Source organism: Humulus lupulus, chromosome 3 (assembly GCF_963169125.1).
Source record: "Humulus lupulus chromosome 3, drHumLupu1.1, whole genome shotgun sequence".
Lineage (NCBI taxonomy): Eukaryota > Viridiplantae > Streptophyta > Magnoliopsida > Rosales > Cannabaceae > Humulus > Humulus lupulus.
In genome coordinates this window covers 132676919-132700660 of record NC_084795.1, presented here as the reverse complement: position 1 = coordinate 132700660, position 23742 = coordinate 132676919, and positions in this window count along the sequence as shown.

Below are 23742 nucleotides of genomic sequence, written 5' to 3'. Positions count from 1 at the left end.
AGGTAGGTGAGAAACGAAAGCTTCAACTAAATGAACTAGATGAAATTAGGAATGATGCATATAACTATTCAAAAAAGTATAAGGATCGTATGAAATTTTACCATGATAAAAATATATTGAAAAGAGAATTTTCTCCAGGTCAGAAAGTCCTTTTATACAACTCTCGTTTGTATTTATTCCCGGGAAAATTATGCTCTAGGTGGTCCAGTCCTTACATTGTTGGTATTGTTTTTCCATATGGAGCTATCGAAATTGAAAATCCTAACAATAGTGATCTTTTTAAAGTTAATGGACAAAAATTAAAACTATTTTTATAATTAAAAGCTGGTGAAGTGGATGCGATCCTCCTTGAGGACCCTGTTTACCAAGCTCTTTGATTCCTATTGATCTTGATAACTTGTGTTTTATTTGTTTTATGTGTGATTTAATTTTTGTTTGTTGTATCTTTTACACTCTTGACGTTGCACCACGATGAGGTATGACCATTCTAAACTCTAACCTATTGTCAATTTTAATTTATATTTATATTTTGACACATTGAGGACAATACTTAAATTAAGTTTGGGGGTAGTGAGTTTAATGGTTGTTTACCATTCATTATATTGAATATGAGGGTAGAAAAGTGTTAAGTTTGTTTTGAAAAAAAAATAAAAAATATATATATTGTTTTATTGTGTTTTGTATTGTTTTGTTTAAAAAAAATTAAAAAAAAAGTTGGTGATATTTTTCATTTTCAATGATAAAAATCTTGATTGAGTTTGAGTTTAGTTCTCTTAAAAATATGAATAATTTTTAAGCTTCGTTTTTAATTATAGGGTAAATTTTGCTTATAACAAAAATTACATTTTTCATAACAAGAACATTTTTACTTCCTATAAGTTTAAATGAAAAATAATTTTTGAAAACATATTTAAAAAAAAAAGCAAAATTGACAATTTAATTAATTACATAAGCTTAACTTTTATTCATAATAATTTTTTAGATTTATTTTCATTGTGCAATTTTTGAGAAAATCCTTTTTATATCACAATAAAAAAATGTGTATTTTAATTTTCTTTTGCTTGAGGACTAGCAAAACATTAAGTTTGGGGGTGTGATAACTCTACAAAATAGAGTTATTTTACCATATTTTATATGATAATTGTTGCTTAGTTCCTAAGTTTTTAATTGATTTGTTAAGCTTTTAAGTAATTTTAAATTTATTGAGTTTATTTTGATTTTATATATTTTTGTGTGTTTTGATAGTTATTTTGTTGTAGTTTAATTATTTGAAATTAGTATTGTTAATTAGTATTTTCATGAAACTTATGTTGAATATTTTATTATTGGAAATATTTAGTTTTAATTTAATTTGTGTTTATTTTGTAGGAATGATGATGCATTTTTTTGGGTTGAAAATTCAGACAAAAAGAAAAGAAAAGAAAAGAAAGTAATGTGAAAAAAAATAAAAAACATGGCATTATTGAAATACCAAAAGAACTATTTGCCCAAGCTTCCAAAGCCCATCGCGCCTCCAAGCCTCTTGCCCCAGCCACCTGGGCCCGCTGCTACTTCCTCCAGCCACATCCCACATGCAGGCCCATGCGAAGTCCCTTCTTCCAGCAACATGGGTCCGCGTGTGGCACCAGACCCACGAAGCAGCTTCCCAGCCAACAGGCCCATGCCCTTCTTCAGCTGCCAGCAGCCCAATCCACACGCCCAAGCCTGAGCCCAACAGCCAGCTGTAATTTACCCCTACTTGTCATATTATTATTAATTTAATTAATCTAATCAATTTAATTAATTTAAGTTGATTATTTTAATGCTATCATTTTTGCTATAAATATGGAATTTGAAGACCATTTTAGAATGCTTGATTTTTGGGTAACCATCATCTTTTCTACCATTCTCTCTTCCATTTTAGTATTTTTCAAGAGCATTTCCAAGAATGTATTCTATTTATTTTGTAATTTCTATTCTAGTTATGTGCTTCTAATCTTTTTCATAAGATTATTAACATCATGATGAAGCAATTTGTAACTAGATAATATTTATGTTGTATGTTGATTTCCATTGTAATACAACAAATTTTATGGATTTTTCTTCTTCATATATGTCTTTCAACTTTAATATTTCATATTTTGGATTGTTAGATAATATTGCACTTTGTTCATCATTTTGAAAAACATAATATTATTTGTGTAAGATGTGTCATTAAATTGTACACATCCAATGCTTAGAACAAAAATATTTTGTTTTGCCTTATAAATTTCATTAGGTTGATTCACATTAAATACTTTTGCGGATGATGAAAATCCACCAAGAAAAAAAATTGCTAAAAGTGCAAGGCACCCAAGAAGGAGGCATGTGTATAAAGTCTTCTACGAGTTACATCCCTTGCTTTGAGGAAGACTAGCATCTGAGGGTGAAGACCACATTATGCGAGGCCCAACTGTGCTACATCTCGCGCACCCCTCGCGGCATCCCAGTGCCTCACACCATGAGGATTCATATAGGTAGCCAGCCAAGCGCACTCGCGCACCCCTCACAATACCAAGTGTCGAGGATGGCACGCCCACGGGGAGCCTCGCATAGCGAGGCCAAGTGTCTCGCGCCAAGTGAGGCACACCTCGCCTCGCTGCCCAAGCACCCCGCGCCAAGGGTCGTGCATCGCAGCCTCGTATAGCGAGGCCAAGGATCTAGCGCCAAGAAAAGCGCACCTCGCCTTGCTGCCCAAGCACCCCGCGCCAAGGGTCGTGCATCGCAGCCTCACATAGCAAGGCCAAGGGTCTCGCACCAAGAGAGGAGCACCTCGCCTAGTTGCCCAAGCACCCCTCGTCCACGCACACAGGGCCTCGCGGCATGGGTCTCGCACCAACCACCCCTCGGCCACGCACCAAGGGCCTCGCGGCATGGGTCTCGCGCCAAGCATCCCTCGGCCACGCACCAAGGGCCTCGTGGCATGGGTCTCGCACCAAGCACCCCTCGCCCATGAACCAAGGGCCTCGCTACATGGGTCTCACGCCAAGCACCCCTCCGCCACGCACCAAGGGCCTCGCGGCATGGGTCTCGTGCCAAGCACCCCTCGGCCATGCACCAAGGGCCTCGCGGCATGGGTCTCGCACCAAGCAAGCCTCGGCCACGCACCAAGGGCCTCGCGGCATGGGGGCTGCAAAGCGATAGTCTTGCAAGGTGAGATCCTAATTTCATTCGTAGGCATCATACCTCACCGCACACGCGGCAGGCCCCGTTGAAGAGGCCTTACCTCTCTTCCTGTGGTAAGTGCAACCAACGGGGAACCACTCTCTCTGTGAGTCCCATGAGATGAGAGACAAGGGCCTCTTGAACATGCAGTCGGGGAAGGTCAAAAAGGGCCTCACAACGATTCGACACGACGTCAGAAGAGATACGGAATGAGCCTACAGACCAAGAAGAGTTAGAGTACAGATACGGTGTCCACGCCAGACAGGTAGTGGCAGTACAAGAATGGTACATGGTCAGGACTTCCTCAACATGCTTATGAGGTCTGTACCCAACAAGTAGTGGAGGCATAATATGGTACCAAGACAGGAGTACTTTTGCAGACCCCTGACACGTATTAGAGCAGACCACCACTCTACCAACACCACCACCACCTGTGCTATTACCCTGACAGTGTACTCATGTACTATTTTGTCCCGAGGGACCACCATGTATAAGGGGCCATTAGAGCCTAGCAATAAATAGAGCTTGACCCCTCAGAATAGGGGATTGGAAAATTCATTGTACATTCAAGCTATTAAGCAATATACAAAGGCTCACTCCATTGTTGATCTGTGTTTATCCTTCCCTAAGTTCATTCTAAGTTCTTATCTAAATATCTCCATAATTACCTTTGAGTTTTCCGATCTAATTTTGTTGACGAGATTTCACCATCAACAACTTTGAAATTATATTTTTTTGAAAAGTGAAGAAAAATCCTATCTTTTTAGAAATAGTTTGTGCTTAAAATTATAAATCTATTTGGAAAATGATAGTTTGACTTATTTTAAATATCACTAAAACTTGGGAATCAAAATACTAATAAGTTTTATTAAACTTACAGTTTGTGGATTCTAGTGTCTTAATAATCTTTCTTTTACAACTTATTTTCAAATCATAATTGATTTATTTTTATTCTCTTAAATAACTTTTGTAAAATATTTTATTGGCATATTTGATAAAATTGACAAAATTAATTATGGATGTATTTTTGAGATATATTGTGTGGAATTTTCAAAATGGTTTGGTTCTTGTTTTACTGTGAAATGTTTTCTAATCAGATTATTCTATATATGTTAATAAAATAAATATATAATTTCCTATAAAAGAATATCTTTTCTTGACTTTGGTATGTATGGAAATTATTGGTATTTATTTCTTGATCTGATTTGTTTGTCTAGAAACCGTGTACAGCTTGCAGAGATAATGTATATATTTTTTCCTTATTTATTTAAGGAAACTTGGTTTAAAAACTGTCCAGGTTCAATGAATCTGTTCGAACGGATTACCAGTCTATTTGAACAGATTCTGACTTGCCTTTTTGGGAAGATTTTCCATTTATTGGTTGATTGGTTTCTGATTTGTTTTCTATGACCTAAAGGGATTCTAAAGGGCATATAGACATCCTTAGGTCGTTGTTTTTTCTGTAGCTCTCTAGGTGTATTATTTTTCAAGTTTAGAGAAAGTGTTTATTGTGTGAAGAACTTGAGTCTAGCAAGTTCTTAGTGGTTTATTATAGTGTACTTCTGTATTGTTTTCTTTGTGCTAATTGTGCAGGTTAAACACACTTGGACATTGTTCATCAAGCTTCGGGAGAAGTCTTGTTCGTGAGTCACTTTTCGGGAGGAAAAGTGCAAGTGTTATGATTTGAAGGGAGTTCAAGGTCTTAGCACTTTAGAAATTTGATTAGAAGTTTAGATTACAACAGTTGCGACAAATTCAAGAGGGAGTCTTTATTTGTATAAGTCAATTTGGTTTTGTAACCATTTAGATATTCTTCTAATAAATTTCATTCTCTGGGCGTGGCCCCATGTACTAGGAGTAATATGCAAAGATTGCTGATACCGCGTATAATCCCGTGTGTTCTTTACTTTATGTTCACTTTTATCTTCTGTTGATAAACTATTTAAACATATCTGGTTTCTGTTCCCATGAAGATCGAGAACGGATAACATATTAAATGATATCCCTTAAATATTGGGATTGTACAACAATAAACATGGTCACACGTAACTGATTATCCCAAATGATTCATCAAATCTCCGAGATCAGAAATTGGCATTAAACTTGCCAAGGCCATGAGTCAACCATGAGCTCGTCACCTAACTTCGCGCTATGCTCGGAACAAGTAGATGCTGACGAAGCTGGTACATCCGAGCTTGTACTTCCTGAGCTCGATCCATCTTGCCTGAAGCAATCATGGAAAAGTATATTCATTTGTCATGCCATGATTATTTCAAGCTCAGAGTACCCTCGAGGCTACATACCCTCGAGGTTGTTGTTTACTTCAAAGAGGTTCGATGGTGGAATCATATGATGACCGTATATGTTTCGAGCTTACACCTGATGAGCCCAGCTTTTGGGGTCATAACTTCTTATCTCAAAATCTGGGCGTAACAACGCCATTTTCAATGGAGTTGGAGAAAGCTTTATTAAACTTGTTTCCACATGTGTCTCGACTAAATATGTTTGGACAATTCTTCAAACTCAATTTGAAGGAACTGTTGATGTCAAAAGATCTAGATTTATTATGTTACAAACTAGGTTTGATGATCTTTGGATGTCTAATTCTAAAACACTATCTGAATTTTTTGAGAGATTATTAGATATTTCTAATGAGTATTTTGCACTTGGTGAGAAACTTGATGATTCTGTTCTTGTTAGAAAAATAATTCGAGTTCTTCCTGACAGGTTCAATGTTAAGTACTATGAAAGTAGAAGAATTGATAGGGTCACTTCGTACCTTTGAGTTAAATCAAAAGATTCATCAAAAAACAAGCCGAGTACTTCCAAAGAGAAAGAGAAGACCATAGCTTTCAAAAGTACTGAAAAAGAAGCATCAGATGATGAAGATGGTGATAATGAAATGGCAATGCTTGCAAAGAACTTTCAAAAATATATAAAGAGGATAGGAAATAAGAAGTTCAATGGCAAGCCGTCAAAAGGTAATCCTTCTTCTCTTAAACCTTTTCAAACTAATAAAAAGGGTATTCGGTGCAGGGAATGTGAGGGATTTAGTCACATCCAGTTTGAATGTGCAAACACCTTGAAAAAGAACAAAAAAGGCATGATTGCTACTTGGAGTGATAATGACTCTAAAAGTAGTGAAGATGAGGAAGGTAATGTCGCTTTCACTTCTATTTTACCTAAATCTGAAAATGAAAAAATTGTTTGCTTGAATAATGTTTCAAAAGATGAAGAAATTCTGATAGTGATGAATCTGAATTGAATGATGAGTCTTTGAGTGAATCTTACAAAAAGATGTATGGTTCATGGGTGAAAGTGTGTTCTGAAAATCAGTCATTGGTAAGCAAAAATAAAGAATTATCCTTTGAAATTAAACAACTTACTGATTTAAATGAAAATTTTGAAGAAGAAATAATTTTAAAAAATGTTGAAATTAATAAGTTGTCTAAAGATTTGGACACTCTTGAGAAAAATGTTAGAATGCTTAACCCCAGTTCAACTGTTTTTGAGAATATACAGAATGCAGGTCAAAGAATTCATGTGGGACTTGGTGCTTCAAGTTCTCAAAAATCAAAGAAAATTGTCTTTATCTCGGCTGGAATGCTATCGTCTGATGTTCCTGTGTCATCCAGTACTCAGATTGTTCAAACAGAAAGGACACAGTCAGCAGGTAAATCCAATGGTAAGTTCGAAAAATTCATTCCAATTTGTCATTTTTGTGGTAGGAAGGGTCATATTCGACCTAAGTGTTTTACTCTTATGAATTTTGCCAAAAATGAATATTTTGAGAAATTCAATTATTTTGATAAGTCCAAAAGAGTAAAAAAGAAAAAATTTCAATCAAAGAAAATATGGATAAAAAAGAATAATTGTTTTGCTGGTTTTACTAGTGAATATGATAGATCTACTTCTTCATATTTTTGGTATTTTGATAGTGGTTGTTCAAGACATATGATAAGTGACAGGTCTATTCTTACAGACATAAAACCTATGCACTATGGATCTGTTACTTTTAGAAATGGAATTGAAGGTAATGTTCTTGGAATGGGTACTCTTAACTTTGAAGGGTTACCTAAAATCAAAAGAGTGTTACTTGTGAAAGGACTTAAAACTAACTTGCTTAGCATAAGTCAAATTTCTGATCAAGGTTATACTGTTAACTTTTATAAAGAGAATTGTTTTGTTTTAAACAAGAATGGTGAGAATGTTCTTGAAGGTTTTAGATCTAATGACAATTGCTATACTTTTTTGCCTTCTATTATGTGTCAATCTGTTGTGGGTAACAACACTGATATGTGGCATGCTAAACTTGCTCACATAAATTTCAAAACTTTGAAAAAATTGTCACATGCAGGGATTGTTCGTGGTTTACCTAAGCTAGGTAAAGAATCTGATGGTAAGTGCTTGAGTTGTCAACTTGGTATGCAATTAAAAATTACACTTAAAAGTGTTTCTGACATAAACACTTCGAAAGTTTTAGAATTGCTTTACATGGATCTTATGAGTCTAATTCAAATTGAGAGTTTAAATGGGAAAAGGTATATTTTTTTTTGTGTGGATGATTTTTCTAGATATACTTGGGTGGATTTCTTGAAAGAAAAATCTGATACTTTTGATGCATTTAAAACTCTTTGCTTGAAATTAAAAGTTGAAAAAGATTGCAACATTGGAAAAATTGTTCGTATAAGAAGTGATCATGGTAAAGAGTTTGAGAAATTTGTCTATGATGATTTTTGTAAGTCTGCAGGTACTTCTCATGAGTTTTCAGCTCCCAAAACTGCTCAACAGAATGGAGTTGTAGAAAGGAAAAACTACACTCTTCAAGAAATGGCTAGAGTGATGCTAAATTGGAAAATTTTGACAAAACAGTTATGGGTAGAAGCAATTAACACTGCCTGCTATTTCATAAATCATTTTTTTCTCCGTCCAGGTACATCTAAAACATCTTATGAAATTTGGAAAGGTAAGAAACCAAGTGTGGCTTATTATCATGTTTTTGGATGTGTTTGTTACATTTTGAGAGACAGAGAAAATCTTGGTAAGTTTGATGCAAAGAGTGATGAAGGTGTTTATATTGGATACTCCACTAACAGTAGGGCTTATTGTGTGTATAACATGAAAACCCAAACTGTAATGGAGTCAGCTAAAGTTGTTATTGTTGATGCCAGGGATTTTTCTGAGTTTTCTACTAAGGAAGAAATTGATAGGTTTATTGATGAACCTACTGAAAATCACGAAGAAGCTTCTGTTAGTGATACTACTGTTGCAACGTCTGGTCCATCTCTTCAAACAGATCATGAATCCGATGAAACAGATTCTGGACAGACAGAAAATAAATTTCTAGATATTATTTCGGATAAAGTCCAAAAGGAGTCATCAACCAGAGTTAAATTAAATCATCCAGCGGATTTAATACTTGGAAATCCAAAAGACAGTATGGTCACAAGAAGAAGGTTTAGTAATGTTGTTCACTTTGTTTGTTTCTTATCTTCACTTTAGCCTAAAAATGTGAAAGAAGATTTAACTTATGAAAATTGGATTAAAGCTATGCAGGAGGAATTGGAACAATTTTTTAGAAACAAAGTGTGGATTCTTGTGCAAAGACCGTTGCATACCAATATCATTGGTGCAAAATGGATTTTCAAGAATAAATTTGATGAATTTGGTACAATTGTTCGAAATAAAGCAAGATTAGTGGCACAAGGGTACACACAAGTGGAAGGAATAGACTTTGATGAAACATTTGCACCTGTTGCAAGACTTGAATCAATTAGATTATTATTGTCTATTGCTTGTTTGATTGGTTTCAGGTTGTTCCAAATGGATGTCAAATCCGCATTTCTCAATGGGAACTTGAATGAAGAGGTATATGTTGAGCAACCCAAAGGGTTTGATGATCCCCATGAACTTGATCTTGTTTACAAATTCGAGAAAGCTCTTTATGGTTTGAAGCAAGCCCCTTGGGCTTGGTATGAGAGACTCACTCAATTTCTTGTTTCTCATGGATACAAAAGAGGTGGAGTAGATAAAAATTTATTCATCAAAAATATTAAATCTAACATAATTATTGCTTAGATTTATGTTGATGATATTGTGTTTGGTTTCACTTCTGACAATGAGGTGTAGGTATTTGTGAAACAAATGAAAGAGGAATTTGAAATGAGCATGGTGGGAGAATTGACCTATTTCTTAAGTTTGCAAGTCAAGCAGTTAGATGAAGGCACATTTGTTTCTCAAAGAAAATATGTTAAGAACTTGGTCAAAAAGTTTGGACTTGAAAGTTCAAAGATTGCCAAAACACCAATGGGAACGACTGTGAAGTTATCCAAAGATGAAAATGGTGTCAAAGTTGATCCTACACTGTATAGGAGCATGATTGGCAGTCTTCTTTATCTCACTGCTAGTAGATCTGATTTGAGTTATAGTGTTGGTGTGTGTGCCAGGTACCAAGGAAATCCCATGGAGTCTCATGTTGCAGTTGTCAAAAGAATCATTCGATATGTTCATGGGACTATTAATTATGGTATTTGGTATTCAAAAGAAACTAACTCTAATCTAGTGTGTTTTAGTGATGCTGATTGGGCAGGTAACACTGATGACAGAAAAAGCACTAGTGGAGGATGTTTCTACTTGGAAAATAATCTAGTTTCTTGGCACAGCAAGAAACATAATTCTATTTCTCTCTCAATAGCTAAGGTCGAATACATTGCAGCAGGAAGTTGTTGTGCACAACTTTTGTGGATGAAGCAAATGATGATGGATTATGGGTTTGATCTTGACATTTTAACTATCTTTTGTGATAATACAAGTGCAATTAATATTTCAAAAAATCCTGTGCAACATTCACGTACTAAACATATTGATATTCGTCATCATTTCATAAGAGAATTAGTTGAAAATAAAGTTCTTGTATTGGAATATATTGAAACACATAAACAAATTGCTGATATTTTCACTAAAACTCTTGATTCGGTTCGCTTTGATTTCCTCCGAAAATCTTTGGGGGTTTGTTCTCTTTAAATTTCCTTGTTATTGTGTAGTTACTCTTGATCAAATGTGTGTTGTTTTTGTTTAAGAAAATTGTCAATTAATTTGAAAATTTTGTTGTGTGTCAAGCTAGATAATCTAACTTGTGTTTATGAGCTTTTAGTTGTATATTCTTGAGAAAAAATAATCAATTCCTCCTAGGCATATTCTAGTCAATCAATCAATGTTTAATGTTTGAGCTTCCTTTTGTGTAGCATTGTTTCAAGCTCCTGTGCAAGAATAGAGCAACCTCCATCAGTGTGTGAAAGTCGTCTTTTGAGTAAGTTGGAACTTTGTAATTCGGAGTTATGAAGATGATACGCTACCATAGAAAAGGGCTACCACTGGTGTAGTGTTATAGCGTCTTCATGGGTTACAATTATTTAACATTTTGAAAAAGACTTATTTGTCATTGGGCAATGTTCCCTTGCACATATTGTCACACACTTATGCTTGAAACTATGCAAGAAAAATTGTACACAATTTATAATAAAAAAATGTCTGTAAGACTCATACATGTTGATTTATTCACTTAAGAATATGTGTTATGACTGAATTGTGCATTATTTCTCTCGAATATTCTTTCTAATTTTTTCATTTTCACAAGTGTTCTTATCCATGTTATACACTAACACTTATTTTCAGTTGCTTGATTCTATTTTTTTCAGGATGACACTCATTAATCAAAGCTGATTTTTTTAGTTGAGTTTTATTTTTGTGCATTTTATATATATAAAAAATTATTTGATTGACAAGGAAATTAATGGTGGACCGAATCTTTGTGGTAATTATGTGAAATTGTGCATTTATATTGTGTGATTTAATATATTCTTTGTCTCCAAGGAATTTATTTTGTCCACTTACTCTATTTGGAATATCATGATTTGTCTCTTTATTGTTTTTTTTTACTTTGTTTAGCATTTTTTTTTTAAAAAGAAAAAATTGGGAAAGATCACATCTGATCGTGTAGGAGTAGATTTTGTATTCTTGTCTTTTTTGTTCTCCTTAATTGTCTCTTTTCTATTAATAAAAAATATAAAAAAAGGGGGGAAAAGTTCATTAGGAAGATCGTGTGGGGTTTTTGGTTACACTTTTAGTGTTGGCATTCTCTATTTATTTTATTTTTTTATAAAAAAATCAACAAAAAAAGGGGTAAGTTTTTATTTTGATCGTGTGTAATAGGTTTGTTTCCTTTTATTTTTTTTTAAATAAAAAAAAAGGAAACTTCTGTTTGTCGTGTGTGTCTTAAATGGGAAAGTCTTTGTCCTTAAAAAGCTTGTCTCCTACCCATTTTCTCACTCACCCACGATCTCTCTAAGTTCTTCTTCTTCTTATTTTTTTCTCTCATTGTTTTTGTGAGTGTTTGTAGCTTTTCAGAGAAGGAACAAGGGTGAAAACTCATGGAGCTTCCTCTAAGAAAACCCCTGCTACTCAATCTAGAAAGCTGCCCTCTCCGTCTCCTCCTCCATCTGTGTCAACTGCGCCTCCACCTGCTCCAGCACTAGCGACATCCGTTGGGAAAACTCCCAAATCCAAGGCACGGAAGAAGGTGATCTCTCTCTCTACTGAACACCCCATGGTGTTTCCAAATATCACAGTTGATATTGTCGACGATACACCACCATCTGAAGTGGTGGTGCCCTCTCGAGCCAAGAACCAATCTCCTTTTCCGATTGAACCGTCTCTGGCGGATAGGGCAAAATCCAAGTCTGTTTCATCTTCTTCCAAAGCTGTTGCTGCTGGGTTACTCAAGTTTCCCATGAAGCCGAGCTAGTCCAACAAAAACTCTTTGGCTCCAAAAATAAAATTGGTGTTGGGCTCATCTTCATCCCCCTTGACTGCTTCCAAAAAAAGATTGAAGGATCATCCCCCTTCTCCGTCTTCCTCTGAATCTAAACCTGAGAAAGATAAATATGAGTCTGAAGAAACCTATGATACCACCTTATCTAATGAATCTGTTCCTGACAATGTTGAATCATAGGCTGAGTCTGATGAGCCAGAACAAGAGGACGTTGTCCCTACTGAACAAGAAGCTGAATCTGACACAGAGCCAGTTGCAACTCCATTGTCATCCGAGGCTAAAGGCAAGAGATCTATTTCTGATTCTACACCATCTCAAATACTCTCAGGTGTTAATTTCAAACCACATTCTCCTATGTTTTGTTATAATGACAATGTTCATGATATGGTCCTCTATGCTCAAAGGAAATTTCTCATTGATAAAAATTATGTCTTGAGCGATCATCGTCCTTATGGTGTGCTAACTATGCTTCAAGATCGAAAATGGACAGGTTCTTTGGTTAAATTTACTGGTTTTGTGGATAGAATAGTCAAGGAATTCTATGCCAATCTTACTGATGAAATTATTGACCCTAAATCTCCTTTGTATTGTAAAGTGTATGTTAGGGGCCATTGGTTCTCTTTTTCTCCACAAGATATTGCACAAGCTTTGCATCTTCCTCTTGATGTTGAGAATGATGATGATATTGACTCTCTTGACAAGGATGAGGTCATCGTTGAACTAGTGGGACAAAAAATGGTATGGTCACCTAATATAGTCATCTCGGTTACCAATCTATCCTACACTTATGTTGTTCTCCATAAGTTTGCCACAACGAATTGGAAATCGACTTCTCATATCGCAACTATCTCATTTGACATGGCTTCCTTTTTGTACAAAGTGGGGACCGGAATTGGTATAGACTTGGCTATGTGTATTTATGATCAAATCATTGGATTTCGAAAAGGTAATAAGAGAAACTTGAATCTTCATTTTCCTCAAGTGATTTATAAAGATCTCAAGCAAGATCAAGAAGGTTTGGTGGCTCCCACTACTGCTGCTTCCTACAAAGCATCTGCTCCAACTACTGAAGCTGTTGATGCTCCATCAACCAAGAAAGCCAAGCCTCAATCTCTGAAGTTTGCCTCGGATGACATTCCTCTTGAATCCTCCTCTGTTCCCACAGATTCAGGACCTGTTTCTACATAACTAGTTGCTGTTCGAGCCTCTCTTGATTCTTTAGCTGCTCGAGTGATGTCAATTGAAGTACTGCAATGTTCTGTTTTGGATGTTGTCCAAGCTTTGTCCAAGGATCCAGCAGTTTAGTTTTACTTGTTTTTATGTCTTTTGTCCTAAGAACATTGATACTTTCTTTTGTCTTAGGATTGTTGTCTTTATTTTAGCATTATGTTTCTTTGGCTTCTTTGAAAGACACAAAGGGGGAGAGTAGATACCTCCAAAAACCTGCTTTGTTTATTGTTTTGTTTAACTCTGGACCTTCTTATTTTGAGGGGGAGTTAAGTCTTAGTTTCTTTTTATGTTTGTTATAAGTTAATGCATATTTGCAGTGGGAGTCTTTTCTCTTTACTTGTCACTAACATTTGTGTTGCAAGTTTTTGAATTAATTTTGTCTATCAAATTGCCAAATGGGGAGATTCTAAAATCCTTTATTGGCATATTTGATAAAATTGACAAAATTAATTATGGATGTATTTTCGAAACATATTGTGTGGAATTTTTGAAATGGTTTGGTTCTTGTTTTACTGTGAAATGTTTTCTAATCAGATTATTCTATATATGTTAATAAAATAAATATATAATTTCCTATAAAAGAATATTGTTTCTTGACTTTTATATATATGGAAATTATTGGTATTTATTTCTTTATCTGATTTGTTTGTCTAGAAACTGTGTAGAGCTTGTAGAGAAAATGTATATATTGTTTCCTTATTTATTTAAGGAAACTGGGTTTAAAAACTATCCATATTCAATGAATCTGTTCGAACGGATTACCAGTCTGTTTGAACAGATTCTGACTTTCCTTTTTGGGAAGATTTTCTATTTATTGGCCGATTGGTTTCTGATTTGTTTTCTACGGCCTAAAGGGATTCTAAAGGGTATATAAACATCATTAGGTCGTTGGTTTTTCTGTAGCTCTCTAGGTGTATTATTTTCCAAATATTTTTCAAGTTTAGAGAGTGTGTTTATTGTGTGAATAACTTGAGTCCAGCAAGTTCTTAGTGGTCTATTACAGTGTACTTCTGTATTGTTTTCTTTGTGCTAATTGTGTAGGTTGAACACATTTGGACATTGTTCATCAAGCTTCGGGAGAAGTCTTGTTTGTGAGTCACTTTTCAGGAGGAAAAGTGCAAGTGTTATGATTTGAAGGGAGTTCAAGATCTTAGAACTTCAGAAATTTGATTAGGAGTTTAGATTACAACAATTGCGACAAATTCAAGAGGGAGTCTTTATTTGTGTAAGTTAATTTGGTTTTGTAATCGTTTAGATATTCTTCTAATAAATTTGATTCTCTGGGCGTGGCCCCGTGGACTAGTAGCAATCTGCAAAGATTGCTGATACCACGTATAATCCTGTGTGTTCTTTACTTTATGTTCGTTTTTATCTTCTGTTGATAAATTGTTTAAACATATCTGGTTTCTGTGTCTGTTTAAAAATTTCTAAAACAGTACAACAATTAATTATTTAATTTAAATAATTAAGTTGGTAATCATAAAAAGGAAATTTCAGCTTTATTTTGAATCTTTTATTTCATGTTCATGACATTAAATCTCATCAATCTTTGGAGCCAGGTTAGAATTTATTAAGTATTGTTTTAAATAGTTTTCTTTTTTATGTTAGACAACTCATTTGGGTTTGACATCCTTGCTTACACTATCACTATTCTATATGAACGATTCGTACGCTTGCGAGTTATAAATATTTAAAACATACCCGTTTTGGGCCCATCAAGTTTTTGGTGCCGTTGCCGTTGGGTTGCAAGAAAAAGAAACTAACTTTTTCTCAAGGTTAGTGAATTCTTCTACTAGTTATTTAAATTTTTGCATTTAAAAAAAATTATATATACAAAAAAATTAAAAAAATATATTTATATAAAAACTAAAAAAAAGATAAAAAGAAAAGTTGGGACGGTTCTACCACCCATATAAAAAACTTACTTCTATATTTATATTTATTGTGTTTTTTAGTCGACGGCATGTGTGCCTCCTAACCTTTGTTGTAATTTTCTATATTTATCTTGTTTTTTTTTTTTTGCAATTTACTAGTTGATGGAAATTTTGTCTCATAGCTAGTTGATGGAAATTTTTCCTCCTAGTCTTTTATCTTATTTTTTAGTTGATGGCACTTGTGCCTCCTAATTTTTACCTTATTTTTGTTATGGTTGACGTCATGCTATGCCTCCCTACTCTTGCCTAATTTTTTATAGTCTTATTTACTTTTATCTTATTTTTCTTTGTCTCTTATCATATTATTGTGTGATTGTGAAAAAAATACTTGAAAAATAAATAAAAAACCTAAATCTTGTCCTTTCACCATAAGCAATCTTTGCTTAAAGGAAATTTGAACAAAATTCCCAATCCGCCTCTACTAATTAACCTCGGGGAGTTTTTAGTAGTGTGCGAGTAAGTGGAATCAAATAGGCTTGGGGACAAGTAAACCATAAAAATTATATTGTTGTGAAATCTCTAAAATTTCTAAGTATGCTCTGTGGTTGCAGTTTTAACTGATCTTCCACATCAGAAAATTGTTTGTTTGAGATTATCTTTGTTGCCGTGTTTGTGAAAATTGTATGCTTCATTGGAAGCGTAACTCTAAAAATTGATTAGTAAAAAGATGTTTATCTTTGTTTGAAATTGAAAGTAAAAATTTGAGCATCATAGAACCAATTGCTAATATTACTGGAAATCTTATTGATGAAAATGTTGTACCTGAAAAAACATTGCTTGAGTATTTTGCACCTATTTCATCTAATGCTCCTTCATGTATTGTTCTTCCTACCACTTCTGCTACCCATTTTGAGCTTAAATCATCAATCATTCAATTGTTGCCATCTATTTATGGGTTATATAGAGATGATCCTTACATGCATGTCAAAGATTTTTTAGAAATTTGCAGTTGTGGCCTTTGCATTAAAGGTATGGATACATTACCTTTATGGGGAGAAGTGTGAGATTTATACTGACCACAAGAGCCTGAAGTACCTCTTCACACAGAAAGACTTGAACATGAGACAAAGGCGTTGGCTAGAGTTAGTAAAAGATTATGATTGTGAGATTCTGTTTCACCCAAGAAAGGCCAACGTGATAGATGATGCTTTAAGTCAAAAAGGTCTGGGATAGATTTATAGTGCAAGGCTAATATCCAGAGAGTTGGCAGAGGATATGACCAGAGCTGGCATAGAGTTGCTAGTGGGCCAGTTGGCCAACATTACGCTACAGTCTACACCGTTGGAAAGAATTAAGGAGGGTCAGTTGGGTGATCCATAGCTGATCAAGATTAGAGAGGATGTTTTAGCTGGAGTGTCCAGAGATTACACAATGTCTGATATGGGTTTGTTAAGATATAAAAGTTGGATATGTGTTCCGTTAGACACTTCTTTGAGGCGAGAGATTCTAGAAGAATCTCATACTACACCTTACTACACCTTATTATTTCCATCCTGGCACCACCAAGATGTATTAGGATGTGCGATCATTGTATTGGTCGCCTGGGATGAAGAGAGATATGGTAGAAGATGTGTCTAAGTTCATGACATGTGAACAGGTCAAGGTTTAGCATCAGAGGCTGGCAGGGCTACTGCAGCCTCTAGACATCCCATAATGGAAATGGGAGGTCATCATGATGGATTTCGTGGTGGGGTTACCCAGGACTGTGGGTCAACATGATTCAATATGGGTTATTGTGGATCGCTACACCAAGTCAGCTCACTTCTTACCATTGAGGACTACTTATACAGTTGACCAATATGCATATCTCTATGTGAGAGAGATCGTGCGCCTCCATGGAGCACCAAGGTCGATTGGGTCAGATCGGGACCCCACTTTCACTTCCAAGTTCTGGGGAAGTCTAGAGAAGGCCATGGGAACACAGTTAAGGTTCAATACTGCTTATTATCCCCAGACAGATGGACAATCTGATAGGACGATCCAGATTTTAGAGGACATTCTGCGAGCATGTGTGCTGGACTTTGGTAGATCCTAGAGTAAGTATCTACCTTTGATAGAGTTTTCCTACAACAACAATTATCAGTCTATCATTGGGGTGGCACCTTATGAGATGTTGTATGGTAGTAAATGCAGATCTCCCCTTCATTGGGATGAGACAAGAGAAAGGAGATACTTGTGTCTTGAGGCAGTTCAGAGGACCAATGAGGCCATTGAGAAGATTAGAGCACGAATGCTTGCTTCTCAAAGTAGACAGAAGAGTTATGTAGATCCCAAACACAGGAACGTGGAGTTCCAGGTAGGAGACAATGTCTTTCTTAGACTCTCGCCATGGAAAGAGGTGAGAAGATTTGGGAAGAAGGGCAAGTTGATCCCTAGACTTTTAGATCCATTTGAGATCCTGGAGATGATTGGTCAGGTGGCCTACAGGTTGACCTTATCACCAGCATTGTCAGTCGTGCATAATGTGTTTCATATCTCAACTCTTCAGAGGCATGTATCTGATGTGACTCATGTTTTGAGTTACGAAGATCTGGAGCTTGAGGCAAATCTCTCCTATGAGGAACAGCCAGTCTAGATACTAGACAGAAAGGACAAGGTCCTGAGGAATAAAACTATACCTTTGGTTAAGGTATTATTGAGGAACAACAAGGTCAAGGAAGTGACCTGGGAGCTGGAGTCAGACATGCAGAGTCAGCATCCCAAGCTGTTCAGGTAACTTTCAAGGATGAAATTTTTGTAAGGAGGGAATAGTTGTAATGACCCAAATTCCTTAATGTGGTTTAAAGCCTGGATTAGGGGGCCGGGAGGGCCATAATTTGTTTATTATGTAATTAAATGATTATATGCTTGTTTATGTGAATTATATTATTATATGATGATAAATGCATTCATGTGGGTCCATTTTTCATTATAAGGGTATTTTGGTAATTTGGCCCGTTTAAGGTATATTTGTATATTTTCAGGCATGTTGGTGACTTATGGATGAGACCACATTATAATGCGGATTTGTTCGAGCTACTCGACATGAGACAATCTTAGAATGCAAGTTAGCGGTTTGGTCATAACGGGATTAAGTACCGGGCTCGGGGTGAGTCTCGGGGTAATTTGATGCTTAGTACATTACCGGAAATTAAAGGGTAATGGGATATGATTTAATTATTATTTGAGAATATTAGGAATAACGGGAATTGGAGGACGTTAATTATGATTAACGGGATTTGACAGGAAAGGATGATTTTGCCCTTGGGGGCTGTTAAGAAGTGAAATAGGCTTAGGGGCATTTTGGTCTTTTGACCAAGGGTTATATTTTAAACCAGAAGGTTGTAGTAGAGTCTTAGGCAAAAACAGAGACTCATTTCCTTCTCTCTCACGATCACCTCTCTCTCTATTCCTCTTGGATTGGTGTTAAGCTAAGTGGAGATTGAAGTTTCAAGATCAAAGCTTAAGGGTTTGGGGTTGTGATCAGCAGTTAAAAGGGATTTAATTATGTGTTTAAGGTAAGGATTTCAGTTTGTTTTCTGGTTTGCTCTGTTTTTAAGTATAGTTTAAAGTTTTGGATTTTTGATTGTAGAATTAGGTTTTTGATGTGGTTTTAAATGGTTCAAAGCTTGGGTTTTGATGAGGTTGAGGTATAGATGAAGTTTTGGGGTTAAATTAGAGATTTGGTTGGTGTTTGAGTTGGTTTGAAGCTTGGTATTTAGGGGAAAGCGTAGGGGAGGAAACCAAAAAAAAATTCTGGTCTGTCAGCTGGCGCCGCAGTGCCACTTCTGGCACCCCAGCGCTAGGCAGAGGAGAGCAAGGGTGCTCTCTGACTTGGGGCAGCACCGCAGCGCTACCCAGGAGTGCCCCAACGCTATGTCACTTTCAGCAAGACCCAATTTTAGGGCTTGGGAGGACTTTGGGGATGGTTCCACCACCCCGTTTGGGTGGATTAGAAGTTCTGAGAGCTCGGGAGTGGTCCCGGGAGCGGGGTTTTAGATCATGAACCTTTAATAATTTATTTTATTAATGGAATTCCATATTTGGTTACGACTAGGTGACCCCTAAGGGATCAAAGGATTGATCGTTCTCAAAGGTCGTTCCTTTATTATTTCACACTCGAACCAGAGGTAAGAAAACTTCACCCAGTATGTGACACGCATGGTTATTGATGAAGCATGTTGAGTGCTCTATATGTGGACATTGATTTCATATTAAATTCTTGGAAATCTTGCTTATCTGTGAATTGTACTAACCTATGAGTCAGGAAACGGCACAAGTCGTATGGAATTGACCTATGAGTCAAGAGCGGCAAAAGCGTATTGAACGCAGAGCCGAAATGATTAGATCTAATCAACATGAGCATTGACAGAATCATAATGAGCATTAAATGCTTGGCCAACCTTAAGTTCGATGAAAACAAAAGTGCTTGTCTAGTCTAAAGGCTAGTTATTTAGAGCCAGAGCCAAAAGGCTCAGGTGACCGTAATGTCACATGGCTTAAGGGGCGGAGCCCAAAGTTCGTAACTTATGAGTTATTTATCTGATTTAAGATCATAACTTATTAGTTACTTATCTGATTCAAGTTCGTGACCCCATAGTCACTTATCTGGTTGGGGTATGGAACCCAAGTTCGTGACTCCGTAGTCACTATCTGATTGGGCTGCAAGCCCCAGAATGATTACCATAATCATTTATTGATGTTCACTTATCTGATTGGGCTGCAAGCCCCGGTATGATTATCAGAATCATTTATTGATATTGTATACATGCAGTAATGAGTTTTCTTGCTGAGCTTTGGTTCACAGGTGCTATGTGATGCAGGTAAAGGGAAAGAAAAGCTCACCCAGCCCTGAGTGGAGACCTTAGGTGGCAATGTGTACATATGCGGTCGCTTGACCACCTTAGCCTATTAATAACACCTAGATTCACGTTTATAACCTAATGACTCGTTTAGTGAGTTAAGCACTGTTTAAAGTTCACAGTAACGATCTTGGAGTAACCAGGGCGTTACAGGAATTTTCCATATTTTGTATCAATGGATAGATCGTGATCACAAGTACTCGAGTACCATCCAACAGTTTATGGTGAAAAGTATCGTCTCGAGATTCCCGTTGAGTTGACAGTCTACTCTTTGGGGTAGGCTCGTGCGGGAATTCATAGAGTCCCGACCAGTCAGAAGGTGACAGGTGTTCCCCACATTTAATGCATTTGTAGAAGTTAGACCACTAAGTCAATGACACGTGTCTCAACATTTAAGGCGGTTGTAATTTCTGAGGTAACCCTCATGTCTGACACGTGTCCAACCGAGCACAAAAGTGCCGACTAAGTATCCAAATAATTTTTTCCACATCTGAACTGCCAAGAAGTCTTCATCGCATGAAGTATGCCAGAGATTTGGGGGGCAAATGTTCCAACCCTTTTTCAACCTACCGTCGACGTTAGCACCTAACGACACGTGGACATGTGCGAGATATGCTTCCCAAGAATTTCTCAAAGGGGAGACTACCTAGTGACATATGAACATCACACTATTTTACAACTCCCCAAGGAGAGGTCTCGGGACTCTTCGCAGGCTCCTTACGCATGACCCATTGGGGGAGTATCGAGGTCAGACCCCTCTGTGGCAACCCCTCGAAGGGTTGAGAATTCTCCATAATGGCTTCGCGAGATTCTCAGAGATTCGGGGGACCACTTTTCCAGGGAGTGGTCCCAGGCATTCTTTCCGTTAAGATTTCGGAACCACCTACTTCTTAGGCTAGGAAACTGCCCCATTAGGCCTATGGCCAGGCGACACGTGTAATATGTCTATCGTGCAATGAATATTCCTCCAAAGAATGTGGGAATATAATGCTATGTAATAAAGGCTGACAACCCCTCTACTCCTCGAAGGCTGCCTATAAATAGGTCATGAGGGGGTCATTTGAAGGGATCTGAAACCCTAGATTTTGGACTCCTAATTACCTTGGAGCAAGACAATCCCCTGCTCGGTTATAAACCCAAAAAAGTTTGTAATTCCAACATGCTTTCTATAATACAAGTGACTCGTGGACTAAGCTTCATTAAGGGCCAAACCACATAAAAATTTATTGTATCGTTTATTTATTTTTATCTACTCTTCTTATTATTTTATTGAGTTGGCAGAAATTTGGGTTAACAATATTAATATAATAATTAATAGGTATACGAACAGTTTGTTCACTTTATTGTAACTTGTAATAGACTTAATGACTTATTAATATTTGTATTGTAAACCTAAACTATTATTAATTATTCCAGAGTAGTTGACTCCTCGTCTTGCTCATCACTCATTATTATTCCCGATGTCTTCTCTTACTTATTAATTATTTGTTTAGAAAAATAATGTTGAATACAAATTCTTTATATACATATGTGTGACTAGGAAACCCTAGATCATCACTAAGATTGTCCATTTAGTTACCAAAAAACAGAAAGAAAAATGGACAGCAAGATGATAGAGGAAATAATTCTTACTAGATCACTTTCGAAATGTGAAAAAAAATTCTTAAATGGAGAGTTGTACAGTTTCGTGGAACAAATTAAGTTGCGCCTCATGAGATCATTCGAAGAAAGAAGTACAGTGAGAATCGCCTTCATCGATCAAGCATTTGGAGAATGGAGTGGAGAAAGCACTAAAGTACCTCAGATTAGAGAAATTCTTAATGAATTAGCACAATAGTTCATCGATGCTTCTGAGAAGGAGGACTTGTATTGGAGGCATCAAATGTATGATGTTGAAAGTAAAATAGTATATCATGAAACTTTGTTGAACTCTTTCATGAATATGTAGGAATATTCATACTTTGTTTTAAAATATTATAATGACTTCTTAGTTATGAATTGAAACTGAATTTTTATGGTTATTTTTTATATTTTTTATAATTAAAATTTTGTAAGTTCATTTTAAAATAATAAAATTCGATACTAATTTACTAAAAAAAATTACAAAAATGTAATACTAAAAAATATATTTAATTTTCCAATTAATATTTACTTTTTTATATTTTAATTATTATGCATGATTTAAGTATAGTGATGATATTAAAAGTTGCATTTAATAATAATTTTTCTTTTTAAAAATTGAAAAATCATGTTATTTCAATACATATTAATGATAAAATTAAATCTTTCTGCTCCCTATATTTATCCCACTTTCCAAAAAATATATATAAATGTATATTTTTAAAATAAAGTTTAAAATAATAATAATTATAATTAAATGTGAAATTTAGGTTTATTTTTTTACAATAACTGAAATCTAGTTTGAATATTTGTTTTACTGGTACACTATGTACGTGCATGAAGGTTAAGAGTTGAAAAATATATATAATAATAATTATTAATGTGGCTAAAATTATTGGTCTCTCCAACAACATTAATGCTTGAATATTTTTTTTCTAATTATATAATATTTAAATCAATGAAGTTGAAGAGTTTCAATTGTTAACAAATTAATATTATTTTTTAATTATTTAAGAACACGCTTTATATATTATACACTTCTTCTTCAAACACAACCTACTTCTACTCTCATTTCACATATTTCTTTGTCTCTCCACATTCCTCATGGATAACATGATTCAAGATCTCATCTCTCTGCTGAAGACATGATAAAAAAAATTGGAGTTCATTTTGTCAGTAGCAGAGATCTTGCCTTCATCAAAATTTACTGAGTTCGAAGATGAAACAAATTTTCCCTACAAGTTTGCCTCAATATCTCAAAAAATGAGGAGGTGAATGAACAAGATATATATCGAAAACATGAAGGAAGAAATTGAAGAGTGGAACAAATAACTTGTCAAAATGAAGAAGACTCATGAAAGCATCAAGAAGATGATTATGGATGATGAAGAAGAAGATTCTTCAAAGAAAAAGATAAGAGGAAATGAAGAGTAGATTTTAAGTTAGAAAATATTAATTATTTGTATTTTGTTTTTATTTTCTACTTAATTTTTAATATGAACAAATATTTTAAGTTTCTCAGTTAAAGTTTAAAATTTATTGTTTTTCTTATCATTATTTAACATCTTACAAAATTATATTTAATATAGTGAAATTCGAAAAAATACCTAATTGGTTTCCAAAAGTTGTCTTTTTTTTATACACCATTTCAAGAAAATAGGAACAATTTTCGAAAAATACAGGTGGCCGAATAATACCCTATATTTTCGAAAATGGGAATAACCACCTCAAATTTAATAGATGCAATTATTCGTATCATAAATGCACATTAAATGAAAAGTGGAAACATGCATGTATTTGAAAAGTTGCTATTACTCATTAAATATATTATTTTCGTAAACAAACAATTAAAAAATCTTTTTTCATAACCCTACACAACATCTTATTAGGCTATATATATATATATTCTAAAGTAGATTAAATAGTTTTCATAAAATATATATCTCTTCATCTGTTTCTCTATAAAAGTTATCTATCTCTTCTAAAGGATTTTTCATTATTATGGAAGACATTATAACTTTCCAAGTACATATTCTTTCAATGATTGAATTGCTAGAACGCCAATTATCCATCGTCAAAATATTTGGCAAAATAGAGACTTCTC